This window comes from Globicephala melas, chromosome 11, assembly GCF_963455315.2.
Source record: "Globicephala melas chromosome 11, mGloMel1.2, whole genome shotgun sequence".
Taxonomy (NCBI): Eukaryota; Metazoa; Chordata; class Mammalia; order Artiodactyla; family Delphinidae; genus Globicephala; species Globicephala melas.
The window spans coordinates 28,859,854-28,873,871 of NC_083324.2; the positions used below are offsets into that span (position 1 = coordinate 28,859,854).

General features: G+C 41.9%; 1 protein-coding gene across 22 annotated transcripts in view; it reads left to right on the forward strand.

Annotated features, from left to right (window-relative positions):
- The window catches only part of FHIT (fragile histidine triad diadenosine triphosphatase), a 1,458,892-nt gene that overhangs the window by 482,437 nt on the left and 962,437 nt on the right, over positions 1-14,018 (forward strand). For 2 of the 22 annotated variants that reach the window (XM_060307537.2, XM_030867606.3), the window contains one exon: positions 8,830-8,975. The exons of the other annotated variants lie outside the window; for them this stretch is intronic. The gene's annotated coding sequence lies outside the window, so the exon portion shown is untranslated. The remainder of the gene's footprint in view (positions 1-8,829; positions 8,976-14,018) is intronic. 22 annotated transcript variants of the gene reach the window in all.

A 14,018-nucleotide genomic window follows, 5' to 3' on the forward strand; every position in this document is an offset into this window, starting at 1 on the left:
CATCACTACTTTCCCTTCTACAAAAACAGGCACAAATCCTCCCTCTTCTCTCTTTAGGCTGCTGCTTCATCAATACCTTCTCCCCAGTCCATGTTTTATTAGTCTTTGGATCTCATGTCCATATTCTGGTTACTGGGAATCTTGCTAGAAGGCTTTCCTGTCCACACCTTTCTTTATGAAGTTGAATTCGCTTTCTGGTGGAAGCAGCCTGGAGCTCAGTTGTGCCTGTGACAGTTACAGACCCATCAGGCTTTCCAGCTAGCATCATATTGGCCAGACAAATGCAGACAGCACTTTCATGCAGCGAAGCACTTTGTTAATACTTTGAGCCTCTAAGGGACAATTTGATTTGGAAAAAAAGGCATTGAAACCTTGTACAATACTCACCTCATTACACAAGGAAAACCAAATAAGTTTATGTGACAAAAAGGTATGGGTATGCTTTTGATAAAAGAAGCCCAAGCCACAGGGCACTCTACTCTGCAGAGAGACAAGAGGCATGGAAGTTTCATCTTTTGTTTATTTCTTTTTACTTAAGTTTAACTAATATGCTGTGAATGCATTTTTTGTGCCAGGCATTTTTCTTTACTCTGTTAGATGAATTTAGAACTATTAAGATTATAAAGTAAAAATATTTAGGTGCAGGTAAGATCTGGCTGAAGAACAGGATCCTTTGCTGACGGGGAATATATTGGTACTATATAGGCAGTCTTGCAAAATTAAATTTCTAATGCATGAAATGGTTGCCTGGAATCTGGTTCCTTAAAATATTCAGATCAGTTCCATTAAAACCTATATAGTTAGCACTCTTGATACATTCTGAATGAAAGAGGTAAGGGAATAGTCCCTGCCCTCCAGTGCCTTACCATCAGGCTCAGTGTTCCTGAACTTTTTTGACCAATGTCCTTCTATTTTAAATATAAATATCTCAGGCCCTTCTTACATTATTTGAAACTTAAGGTAAAGTTGAAGACAACTAGATAAAGCCCTGCTTTATTTTCAGGTTACATGTTACATAAATTTGTCTATGTCTTCCTAACTGGTGATCTAAGACACATGTACACCACACCTCTTTACACATGTGTCATTCATTGTTAAGCTTCATATGTTTGATAGAGACCAGAGGTTGCAAATTAGTGGTTTCACGGGTCCAGTGCATATCACAGAGTTGTTGTCCTCTTAACTTTCTTAATTGAGCCAACATTTACAATTGGGATATTTCACATAAAATGCAGATTTTTGCCTTCTCTTAACACATTGGAAGATCTGGTGGCCATGAGCCCGCATTCCCATATGGCAGCAGTGGGTGGGGCTGACTGGCTTCTGCCCCCTCAGGCGGGGTATGTGCTCTCTGGTTGCCGTGTCTCCACTGCTCAGCAGTGAATGCATATGTCTGAAAATTGGCTTGCAGCAAACAAATTAACCCCCCTGGCTCTTGGAAGCTTGAGTTTGTAAGCTCTGGTAGAGTCTAGCGAGGGGAGTTTGAAGGATTTTCATTTATCAAGTAGATGGACCTTGAGATCCTGGTAGGATTTATACAGTTGAAGAAGAGTGTGTGGGGGAGGGTGGGGGGAGATCATTCCAGGCAGGAGACTAACTTTGATGCTGAATTTCACTGGTGGGTAGTGATGGTTTTTCTAATAATATTTACATTGCTTAAGGATGAAAATGACTTACTTTTTTCTTACAGTTGAGAGCATGTTTACGGTTAAGATTCTGACTCCCTTGCATTCTAATATGCTTTCTTGAGAGAAAGGGACAAGGGGAGAAGGTGTAGTAGTAAGAGCTAGGAATTGGACAGAACTGAGGTTGTAGCAATGGGCGACTGTCAGGTTTATGAATTCATTAATTAGAATTGTGGGGGGGGGATGTGTGTGGTGTTGGTGTATGGTATATGATGCTTGTGTATGTGTGCATGGTATGTGTATGTGTGTATGGTGTGTGTGCATATGTGTGTGGTGTATGTGATGTGTGTATGTGTGTGTAGAAGGTATTGATGTTCAGAACAACAGTACCACTGCAGGAAGCATTCAGATTTGTGAAGGAAAATGAGGCAGAGAAAAAGTGTCATTCATTGCCTGTCTCTCAAAAAGATAGTAAAAGTGCCCCTTCACAGTAGCTGAGCCAATACTTCACAAAGGCAGCTGGGCCTATTAGAAGAACAAGGTACGGTGGTTTGACCATCAGTATCCTGCAGTATTTTCCAAGCCAGACTCTCCTAATACGTGGGATTCCCCTGTAACATCACACTTAAGATGATGTATCTAAAAAGCCTTTTAGTATAAAATTGTACCTATGAGTAGTAACATGTTTATATTTGAGGACTTGTTTCTGTTTTTCAGGGTAATCAGCCTCTGGCTGTCAGGCAGAGGGCTGAGGAAGCGGGTAGGGTGGGGGTTAGGTTTGTTCTGTTTTGTCTTGACATTGTTGGAGGATTTCAAATGGAGAAATTTTATTTTCCTGGCAAGGCCAGATCCTTTATACAGTTTGATGTTTCCTTGGTCTTCAGAAGGCCCAGCATAAGGGTTTATTTGTGTTAAATTGAAAACAGATCTCTTTCTAAAGGAAAGGCCCTTTTATTGATCCTGACCTTTTCCTTTTGCAGGTGAAGGCTTGTTGAGTTGCCTTTTAAACAACCAGAAACCACTGTGTTTCTTTTTCTTGTAATCTTTTATTTATCCTGTTCAGAGGCCTTACTTGCTTAAAAATAAATTTCCTATGAAAATCATAAAACAGCCCTGCTCAGCCAAGAGTTAAGATTATAGAATACGTAACAAATCACACATGTGGCTTTTGAGGGGAAGGTGAACACCGAATCTCCTCACCCCCTGCCCAGCCCCACCTTCCCCTCTTCAACTTGTTTTTCCTCTGTTGTTTCCATCTGTGCCTTGTGAGGTCCCACAAGAGGTGCTTTAGACTTTATTTCATCTAGTAGCGCCCTGAGAAAACTTTAAGCAAACTTTAAGCGCTGAATTGGGATTACATTAGCTGGAAGAGTCAAGAAATTAATTTCCTTCAGGAGAAGAATGGCATGTCTGGCCAAACAGAATATTGCTTGATGTAATAGAACTCCCAAATGAAATTGGGGAGTGGATCTTTCCCTTACCTGTGGGATGTGAGATTATTGAATTCCAGATTCCCGTATGAATTACCATCCGACCAAGTGGGCCCACCCCCTACTGTGCCAGCCTTGCCTTTCTGGTCCCTGTGCATGGGAGTGTTTCTGTCGCCCACCAGAGGGCCGCACATTTTCAGCCACCTCTAAATCAGGGAATAAAAGAATTAGTGGATTGGAACTTAATCCATAACTCCCTAACTCTGCAGCTTTATTTTTTTAATAGTTCATAAACTTCTTATTTTTCTTTTTAGCCTCCGTTTCCTCTGTGGTGAAGGAGAGGTTTGCCAGCCTTTGGCTCTGCGTCATAAAAACGCTTTAGAGGACAATGCTAGGTTGTGTGACTGCCCATAATTCACCCTCATATAATATTCCGGAACCGCCTCAGAGTTCGTGTCTGACTTTGTTCTAATATAAAGAACCCGAGGGTCAACAACACAACTACTTCCAGATGGATTAAGTTGTGCATTCTTGAAGACCTAGAGGCCCATGTATATTGCTTCTCTCAGAGCTGTCACAAGTAATGTTATTGGGAGCATGACAGATGCCTAATGGGATACACGGAGATCTCTATTTTGAAATTTCTAAAGTGACATAGTAGGCTTTCTTATTTTTCAGAATAACTAAATTAAGTGTCTGTCTTTCTGAATTAAACTCTCTGTGGGCTCTGTTTTGTCACCTTTTGCCCTCTTCTGGGTGATAGAATTGGGAGATAAATCAGTAACTGATTGCTCAGAGAGTTAAGTTTTGAGAAATATATTTTGTAGGTCACATGTGCCTTACACAAAACTTTCTAACAGCGAACAGGCACAAATGGGATTTTGAAACACCATCATTTGCTGTCAAGAGGTGAAAGCTCCAGGAGTGGGACTTATCAAAGCGTAGGTGTGAATAGTTTGCAAGGTCAAAGGCAAAAAATTAGCCGCTGCTGAGAACTCGGAATGGGAATCGCACTGGTCACCACTCAGGTGTCCTTTTCAGTCAGAGAGGGGCTGACCAGCACCTACTGAACCCAGGCTCCTTCAGGTTTTCACGGAGGCTAGGGGCACAAAAGCCTCAGTTTAGTATACGTACTTCTATGAGAAACCCAGTGCATGGTTGAGTCCCTTCTTTCCAGGATTTCACATTTATCTGTCGGAAAACAAATATAAATACAAAATCAAAACATGCTGTTGGATTTGTGTAATTTCTTCCTGAAGTATACATTTTCTGTTTGAAGGGAAATATTCATTGCTCAAAGTATTTTTTTCCCCCAAAATGAGAAAGTTTTTCCGCCCCACCCTCAATTATTGTTATGTGCCTTTGGGATAAACTAAAGAAGAGAGTAAGACTCACCTGAAAATTAGATAGTTGTATATATTTGATATTTAAATTGTGTAAATTTCATTCCACATGTCCCACTATGCATGTATATAGAAATATACAAAATTTTATATGTATAATATTCCACACGCAGTTTTGTAAGCTAGTTTTTTTTTAACCTAATATCATCCTTCTATGTTGATAAATATGCATCTACCTCATCGTTTTAAAAGACTGCATAGTAATCCATTTTATAGGTAAAGCACATTTATTTAGCCAATGCCCTGTTGATGGACATTAAGATTGTTTCTGGGTTTTCAGTATTGCAAAGAACAGTAGAACAAACATCCTCATCCATACATCTTCATGGACTTGACAAGTTGTTTCTTTGAGATATAATCCTGGAAATTAAATTGTATGGAAATATAATTAACAATTTTATGGGAGTTGCTCCTCTGTCTTTCAAAAAGGTACTAATTTCTACTCATCCATCTGCATATGACAGTCTTCAATTCCTTTTAACATCACTAATGCTGGATAGTGTAAATCTTCTTAATCTTCGTTAACCTGAAAGATACAAAGAAATGGTTCATTGTGATTTTTGTTTGAATTTCTTTGATTAATAATGAGGTTGAACATTTCCCCATTATTGTCCATTTCTATTTCTACTTTTGGGAGTTAGCCATTCATATCTTTTTCCTGTTTTTCTGTTAGGCTTTTTGCCTTTCTCTTATTGCTTATAATAGCTTTCTGTAAATTCTGGATACATGTGATTCTTATGCAGCATCTGGACAGGAGCTTGTCAAGAAAATATTGGAGAAGAACACAGCATTAAAATGAAAGAATTTACTACTGTGTAACTCAGGGTAGCCATCTAAGCCATCTGTCCCTCAGTTTCCTCTTGTCTAAAACTAGAAAATTCATTCATTTCTCAGATTTCTTCACTTGTAGTGAAGCTAATACTTGTTAAAGTGAAGCATTTTACCCATGTAACGTCCACAGGGAACACTTTGGAGTCCTCTATTGTTTTAATCACCGTCTTTTTACCCGGTTGGTGAGGGAGAGATTTCCACCCTAGGGATGTGGGGATGGCCAAACACACAACCTCCAACACTGGACAGGGGAGATTGACAGCCGTTTATCAGTCACATATGCTCACAGTCTAGGGGAAGAGGGTGCTGCACACCACACAAAGCCCCAAGATGGTTGCACTTGAGAACAGAGTGAAAAACCAGAGGCTGTGAGAGGCAGTATCAAGGGGGTGGGTGACCCTTGGTTCCTGCAAGAAGATGTAATTGGCTTATTTGAATCATTCCAGAGGCTGACAGGAAACTGAACCCCATTATTCAGGGTTAAGAGGAGCTGTGCCTGGTCCACATGATAAGGAGAGCTGCTTGGCTAGGGGACTTTAATCCCCAGGAGGAGAATGGGAAGAGGAACTTGTGGTTGGGCCATTGGAGGCCATCCTGATTTTCCCCAGATGTCAAGACAGCATATAATATTGAGGTTCAATTTTAGGTCTTATATCACAGCTCTCACTGAGAGGTGGGTCTCTAAACTCAGTGGCCTCTTCTCAGTCCTGATTGCCCTTGCCTGAGTTCATCCTGTCCACTCCTGAACATTCTTCCCCTCCAATGGCTTCCATACCATGGCCCTGTTCAGGGAGGCAGCATGACATGAGTGAGATGCTCCCCAAGTTAGATAAACATAGTTTTGAACCCACCCATGTCACTAACCAGTTATATGGCCTTGGGCAAGATACATTACTCCTTAGCCTGAGTGTTTATAAGATAAAGATAGTACAGACCTCATCAAATAACATATAAAAAGTTTCAGGCATAGTGCCTGGTTCATATTGGGCATTTAGATCTTATTCTTTAACATCTTTTACTTGTTAATCTTCATATTCCTGCCGTCTAAATGTGAGTGTTAACTAAGATTTGTTGCACACTTTCCAACCCCCTTTTTCTATTCCTCAGCCCTTGAAGACATAGGCACATTTTCTATTGCTTCCATTTGCACCTTAAGGCAAATGGCCCCCAAGTTGCATTTCTTACGGTGGTCGTTCTCTGGTCCCACATTTCCAACTGTTCCCTGAAGATTTCCCCTGCAGTGTCTTTTTTCAGCATGTTAAAGTTTCTCATCAAACCAGTACCTTCTATGGTACTTCTTTTGTCTGGCTTCCTCATTAGTGTCCCTGTCATTTTGGCTTAATACTCTTAAGTCTCTTTTAGTTTCTTTCTCTTTCAGACCCACAGTAACTCAGCTCTCAATGGCTGTTTGTTTCTTCTCTCACAGGATGGCTTGCATGCATCCTTTCTACTCCATTCCCAGAGATCAGTGCCTTTAAAGAGTTGCACTCAGCTCTGAGTTTCTTCCTTCTCTGCAAACCCCCCTTTTGTCTCCCAGTCCAGCCTGTGTCCCACTGCTTGATAAATCTTTCAAAGACTCATCTCCAATCATGTTTCCTCTACTCTAAAGCTACCAGTGGTTCCTTGGTGGCCATAAACTGATGCAAGTTCCTTAGCCTGGCACACAGGGTCCCTGACAATCTAGTTACTCACTTTCTAGCATTGGTGTCCTCCGTATGCCTACATACCATAAGCTTGATCTTTCTTTTTAGTCCCCAGGATATGCATGGCTCCAAAGTGCCTTTATCTATGTTTTCCCTTTTCCATGGGCTACTCACCTTCCAATTCATTCTCAGTGTTTTGTGTTCAGAATTCAAATACCGGCTTTGCTGGTTACTAGCTTTGTAACTTTGAAAAATCATTTAACCTCTCTGAACCTTGGGTTCCTCATTTGTTAATGGGGATAATAGTATCATGGTACAGGGATATTTATGAAAACAACTAACAGTGCTTGTGTTATAAACATGGAATTGTTCTTACTGCTGTTGCGCTCATCAGCCCAGCCAACAGTAATCTTTGCTTCCTCTGAATACCTGCTTTGTTACACAAGAGGCACCTGTTTTATATGCCTTGTGCTGTGTTATATTTCAAAAGGTTGTATCTTTATTAATTACACTGAAAGTTCCTTGAAGTTGGGCATCAAGTATTGCATATCTTTATTCATTCATCAGCGATTTAGTGGGCAATTTGTTTGTGTCTCATGGGGTGCTAGGGCCTGGGGATGCAAGAATGACAAAGACTTAGTCCCTGCTATCAAAAAGCTTCCCACCATCTAATTACCATTGAATGCTACCTAGACTAGGTTGAGACAAACCATTGAGAGCCCAGAGTAGGGGCACCTGACTCACCTCGGAATTCTGGACAGCGTTCTGAGGAAGTGACATCCAAACCGAGACAGGAAGAATGTAGGCATTGGCCAGGTGTAGGTGGGGAGGCTCAGTGCAGCTGGATGAATGAGGGAGAGCTTTCAGTGCAGAAAGAAACATGTTTATAAATAAAGAGGGGAAGCAGAACAAAATGTTCTGTGAATTGCAGAACAAAATGGCTGTGGTCTTGGTGTTGAAGGAGAAGTAGCAAGAGAGAAAACTAGGAAGGTAAGCCAAGGCTGGACCATGAAGGGTTTTTCTATTATGTCTACCATTAATAGTGCCCAGTACAGTGCCTGCATCTGGTAGGTTCAATAAATGTGTTTCTAGCCTTTATAAAGAGCAGATGCACATGATTTAGTCTCAGCATTTCCTGTCAAGGAAACCCAGTTTGGCAAGAGAGCAGAGTTTCAAAATTGCTGAAACCCTTTACTTGTATTTCTTAGAAACAGTGAAGGAGAGCTATATATCTAATCCAGGCCATATTTATAAACAAACTGTCAAATGACAAAACTAAAATGATTTAGTAATAAGTTTGATGTCCTTTATTCAAGGGAAAACAATTCATGGATTGGGGGATTACAGTGCAGAGCAGTGGAGCACCCTTCCTGAGAGATTTTGGGCAAGGGCGAGTTTTACAGATGATTGGAAACAGTGACGCGGAAATGGCATGATGGGCTAGAAGGTCAGGGATTTCCTTGCAAGGAGAGCAGGTCCTATTTTCTAGGGTAAGGTGAGCTCTCTAAAGCTGAGTTGGAGGATTGTGATTTGGTGTGTGTTAGGTTCCCTTAACAGGTGTTTCCTGTAAGTGTGGGCTGACCTAGCTTTAGATTTATGACATGGGCTGGGCCATTGGGGCAGCCTCCATTTTGTGGGGTTTGATATATGAATTAACTTTATCAAAACAGACAAACCAACCAACAAACAACCCTACTGCTCCTATCCACTTTCATATGTTTTACTACACTGATGTCTGTTATTTACTAAAAGTAAAACCAAACAGATGTCCTCTCTCCTCCACCAGATGATACACTTGTTTCCTTCCACTCCCTCAGTACTTTGTCACACAGCTAGACTTGACCTCTCTCTAACCTTCCTCTCCATTTTTCTCTCCCTCTCTCCACCTTCACCAAAGTCTAGAGAAACTGGATTGGTGGACACTGAGCCCTCCTCAGGTGACCACAGTTTAATAAGGATTGTCCAAACAAATGTAAGGAGTGAGTGAACCATTCTGTGAAAGAACCAGAGGCTACCGCTGAGAAGCCCGGAGCCCTGTGTGTGGTGAGTTGGGTCTACCTTAGAAACTCATCCTTCCATTTTCAAAAGAAATTTTCTCATTCAGGATTCTGTTTCCCACCTCCCCCCTTCGTCCATTATTTCTCCCAAACCATGAATCATAAACTTCAAGAAAGCATTGTGAATAATTTATATTCTTACACTATGCATTGCCTAACTCCCTTTGGGGGAAATGAAGAGACACATTAGTCTTTTGCTGCTTATTCTCCCGTGGACTGAGACCATGTCAGCTGCAGGCAATAGCAAGGATTTATGACCACAGAAGCTGTCATTATGGAACAGTTGATTGACCCATAGTTTTGATTAACCAAAATATTTAAAAAAACAAATCAGGAACAGTGCTAATGACACTAGAATGGAAATTCAACATTTTACCGACTTCCACTGAGACCTGCTTGTTATCATCTTTCTTTCCAGCACTCAATGGTGTTTTCTTCCCTGCCTGTTTAATTGGTTTTTCTGTGGAATCTTTCTCAGAATTTGTAAATTCAAATACAGAGCTATGATGGCTCAGAACACATAGTGGTACCCTGCTGCTGGGGATGAGGGAGTCTAGATGTGCTCAGGTCCTATTTGGTTTGGTCCTTCTAAATGTCTTGGGAATTCCCTGGTGGTTCAGTAGTTAGGACTTGGTGCTTGCACTGCCTGGGCCCAGGTTCAGTCCCTGGTTGGGGAACTAAGATCCTGCAAGCCGTGCGGTGTGGCCAAAAAAAAAAAAAAAAAAATCTTTACTCAGCTTCACAGCACCAGGAAGTATATTAATAGTTAGTACCTGTCTTGGGCCATTGAGATGCATCTGGCACATTGGGTTGGTCCCAAAGTATTGTTAGAATGTGTCACCTCTACTCCATCACCTCCAGCACCATACCATCCAAATTCTAGACTAGCTGGCCTACCTGAACTCATTCCGCCTCCCCTCTACCCAAATCCATTTTTTTCAAAGCATAAATATGGTCATATCAACTACTACCACTGCACCCTGCTTAAAATCCCCAAAATGGCTTCCCATTGCTCAAAATTCTTGATGTGGACCGTAAAGCCTTGCATAGTCACCATTAATACTCTTCTTCATCACTCCATCCCTTGTGGATTCTCCACTCCAATCAGGCTGGCCTTTATTCAGTCCCTATATTCACTCTACTCAGTTTCATTACAGGGCCTTTGCTTATCTGGTACCTACAGCCTATAAATTTCAGCTCAAGTGTTATTTCTTCTGGGACACTTTCTTTGCCTCTGTTATACCCCCTTAACTGGACTCCTTCTATGTAATAGGTCCTCCTGGTACCAGATACCTCTCCTTGGGCACCTTTCAGAAGGTCAGTTTTATATTGGAAAGGTCTTTTGATTATCTGCCTCCCCTGGATTCCTTGAGGGCAAGGCCTGTCTTTGTTTTGACTCACGTTTATATCTTCAGCACCTAACAAAGTGCCTGGCTCTTAGGAGGCAGTCAATAAATAGGTATTAGATGATTGGGTAAACAAATAAAATTGAGTATAAGTTTAATCAGAAAATAGGTCTTACCTTGTCTTTGAAGGATAGTTGACAAGAAATCCAAATGAATCCCTATTGGAACGGCTGAGAGTGAAAATGTCTTTAGATGCAGGAAGGCTAGAAACAGCCTGTAGCAGCCAACTGAATCCATTTCATTCTGTTTAAAATGAGGGGACACCATTGACGATAATAGTTTTGGGTGGATGTAGGAACAATCTCTGTGCGGTTGCTGGAAGATTGTTCCAGTCTCTTATAGTGTTCACAACTATGGAGCATGTATTTTTCTCTCCTATTTCTTTGTTTTTAAGGGACTTGTCATGCATTTCCTATTAGAATGAAGTTGTGGATACTTATTAGAAGGTTGTATACAAATGAGCCTCTGTAGTTTCACTGATCCATCCCAGTTAGTTCCCCTGCTTGTCTTTATCCCATCTTCCTAGGAAACACGAAATATCTCACTTGGGAGGAGGGATGCAATTTTGGGGCATAGAGTATTTTTTTCTGAACATTACTTCTTATTTGCAAAGGAGAGAAGTAAACAGTTTAAACAGGGAAAATGCATATTATGGGTCTGTAGGCTGACTAGGCATTGAAGTAGTGGCTTTCCTGGTCTCAGGTCAGAACATCTGTCTGTGTCCCAGGGCAGATTTGGTTTAAGATCAAAACAAATAGCTCCCCTTACATGGTTCTGACCCCTGTGGCAAAGAAAAGGAACTAAGCTAGTCCAACTGTAACCGCTGGGGAAGTCATTGTTCTCTCCAGCCTTCTGGGAGCCCCAAATAATTATCTGTGCATAGAGCAAGTTGGAATCAGAATTCCCCTCCAGGGTTTTCTGTGTCCAGCCAAAACAAAGCAAGCTGAGCAGAGAGACAAATAAACCCAGGGACAGAGGGTGGATGCCAGTCCTCCTTTCCCTCCCTGCATTTCAGTTCTGGTCCTCTAGGTCTGTGTCCTCGCTTCCTTGTCTCTCATGTCCCCCGGGGCCCCTCATTTCATGTAGCCTGAGCACGCTCTACTCTCTTGATTAGGGAGACCAGTGAGCCCGTCTCAGGCGGAAGGCTGGTGCTGTGTTTTGGGACTTGTGAGGGCTTTGGAGGAGCAGGTTGGCCTGTGGAGAGAGATCTCACTTCCTCTCAGATTTTCTGATGTTTTCAAAACGAACCAGAAATCTGGACTTCCGTGTGAAGTCACCCAATTTTAAAATGTTTGCTACATGTTTTGTTTTGTTTATAAACAATGTGCAGGCCAGTACGCACGCGCGCGCACACACACACACACACACACACACACACACCCCATAAGCTTCATAAAAGGGTAGATTGTATCTGTCCTGTTTGCTCCTGTGTCCCCAAGACCACAGTGCTCGCCACATAATAGAAGCTTGGTGGCTCTTGACTAACATTCATAGGAGACTCAGACTTGCTGATAGTTCCTTGGTAGTAGTAATAATAATAATAAACAATAATGGTATCAACTGCTTCTTATTGAGCACATATTAAGTCCTTTCCATAAAATTCAATCTGCACCCTGACCTTAGAAGCTGCATGTTTTTATTATTCCCATTTTTGAAATAGAGACAGAAGCTCAGAACCTAAAAAAGGTGACCGAAGCTGGTAACTCGGCTAAATGGGTGGATTCTGATTCTGGGTGCATGGCCTCCAAAGCCAGTGTTTGTAATCTTAAGGCTCCAGTGCCTCGAACTTTGCTCGGCTGGTGCTGGCTGGAGGGAGCCAGGATGAGCCCTCTAAGAGTTAGCCCTTCCAAACAGGAGACGCCAAGCCTGGTGTCTCATCTGTCTCCCAGTTTAGCCTCCAGGGCGGACATCTGAAGGGGTGGATGTGGTAGGTGGAAACCTTCTTTTACTTCTGTGTAGCATTTTTTCTTCCCTCTAGCTCTGAGCTATGGAATGGTTCCTAGTTCCCCACCACCACCTCTTTATGGGGAATTATTCTGCAGGGGACTTTGATAAGTCCTGGCTGTCATGGTATCCTATTGTTTGACACCCTTAAGTGATACAAAACAGTCTATAATCAGGCATTTTTTCTCAAACTCAGGGGCAGTCTGAGCTGAGGTTTACAGAGTCATCCTTTGGCTTCCTTAACCAAAAGCCAGAGTGGTGACTCATCATCAGCTTAGGATACAATTAAACCCATGGCTCCTATAAGCAGAACACTGTGTTATAGCCTGCTGGTCACAAAACACATTTTTCTTGTGGTGCATATACTTTATTATAGGTAGTGAAGTGTTAAAGCATTAGTCTTTGAGAGACACAAAAGCCTGACTAATTTAACAAAGTGGGGTAGCTCTCCACAACAGCTACCATTTGATGGACTTAACGTTAATGGTTTCAGCTACTGGGAGAACCTTTTAATCAGGAGAAATGGCAATGGGAATGAAGAATATAGGCCTTCAGAAAAACCTAATTACGTGCTCATGTCCTGCTTTCTACATGGGCTCCTTCTCAATGTCTCTTTTGATTTTTCTTCAGGCTATCATCCCGGTTTGAAACCGTCTTCTCTTTGTTCTCTAATAGAGGAAGGTTTTGCAAACTGGGCTATTGGTTTTGAGAAGCGGAGAACAGCTTTTTAAGGAAATCCGTAGTAATCATCCTCATAGCTCCATTTGCTGAGGCATCATCGTTCAAGGATTTTGCACTCTTGCCCTCTGTGGGTCTTTTCCAAAACCTTGTGAGATGGGCATTCTTATCCGCAATTTTACAAATGAGAAACAGTCTCGGGGAAGCAAAGTGACTTGCCTAAAGACACACAGTAGCATGCCTGCCTACTGTTTCCAGTACTTTTGTACATCAGAATATCTTGGGAAGCTTTAAAACAAAATACCTTCTTGGGCCACAAGCTTGTGGCCTAATGTCTCAATCAGGGTGGGGCCTGAGAGTCCATATTTTAAAAAAATTCCCCAGGTCACTGTGATGTATTGTTAAGACTTGGAAAAAATTGCCATGCATTACGCCATACATCATACCACATCTTTTGAGATAAAGTCCAAATTCAGTTTGGAGATTTCAATGTTTTTGTTTATTTGTTTGTTTCTGTTTCAAAACAGCCATCTCCACTTCTGCCTTAGCGGGTATAGGAAAGGCTTCTCAAAGGAGGCAACATTTTGGCGAGGTCCTAATGCATGGATAAGAAGGGGAAAAGGAAAGGGCATGGAGACAAAGTGATCCACAGGTAGAAGTCACAGAGCTGCCACCAGATTGAAGTGCCTGGGGGCTGTTACAAGATCAATACGCCTGGACAGATGGTGACAGATGTACCATATATGTTATCAGCTGAGTGCAAGTGGAGATGCTCATCTCATTGGCCAGTTTCCTCGACAGTCTGCTTCAGGGCATCCTTAGCTGCATGCTTCTGCCTGACCACTTTGCTGGAAGATGATCAGGCAAGGTGCTGACAGCTCAGATAGGGTTCCTGTCTACAAACACCTTAAACTGACTTGCGATAGGATCAGGAATGACAGTGGATAGAAAATAACGTGCTACAGCTCAGTAGGTGCTGAAGCAGAGGTTTGAGGTGAAAT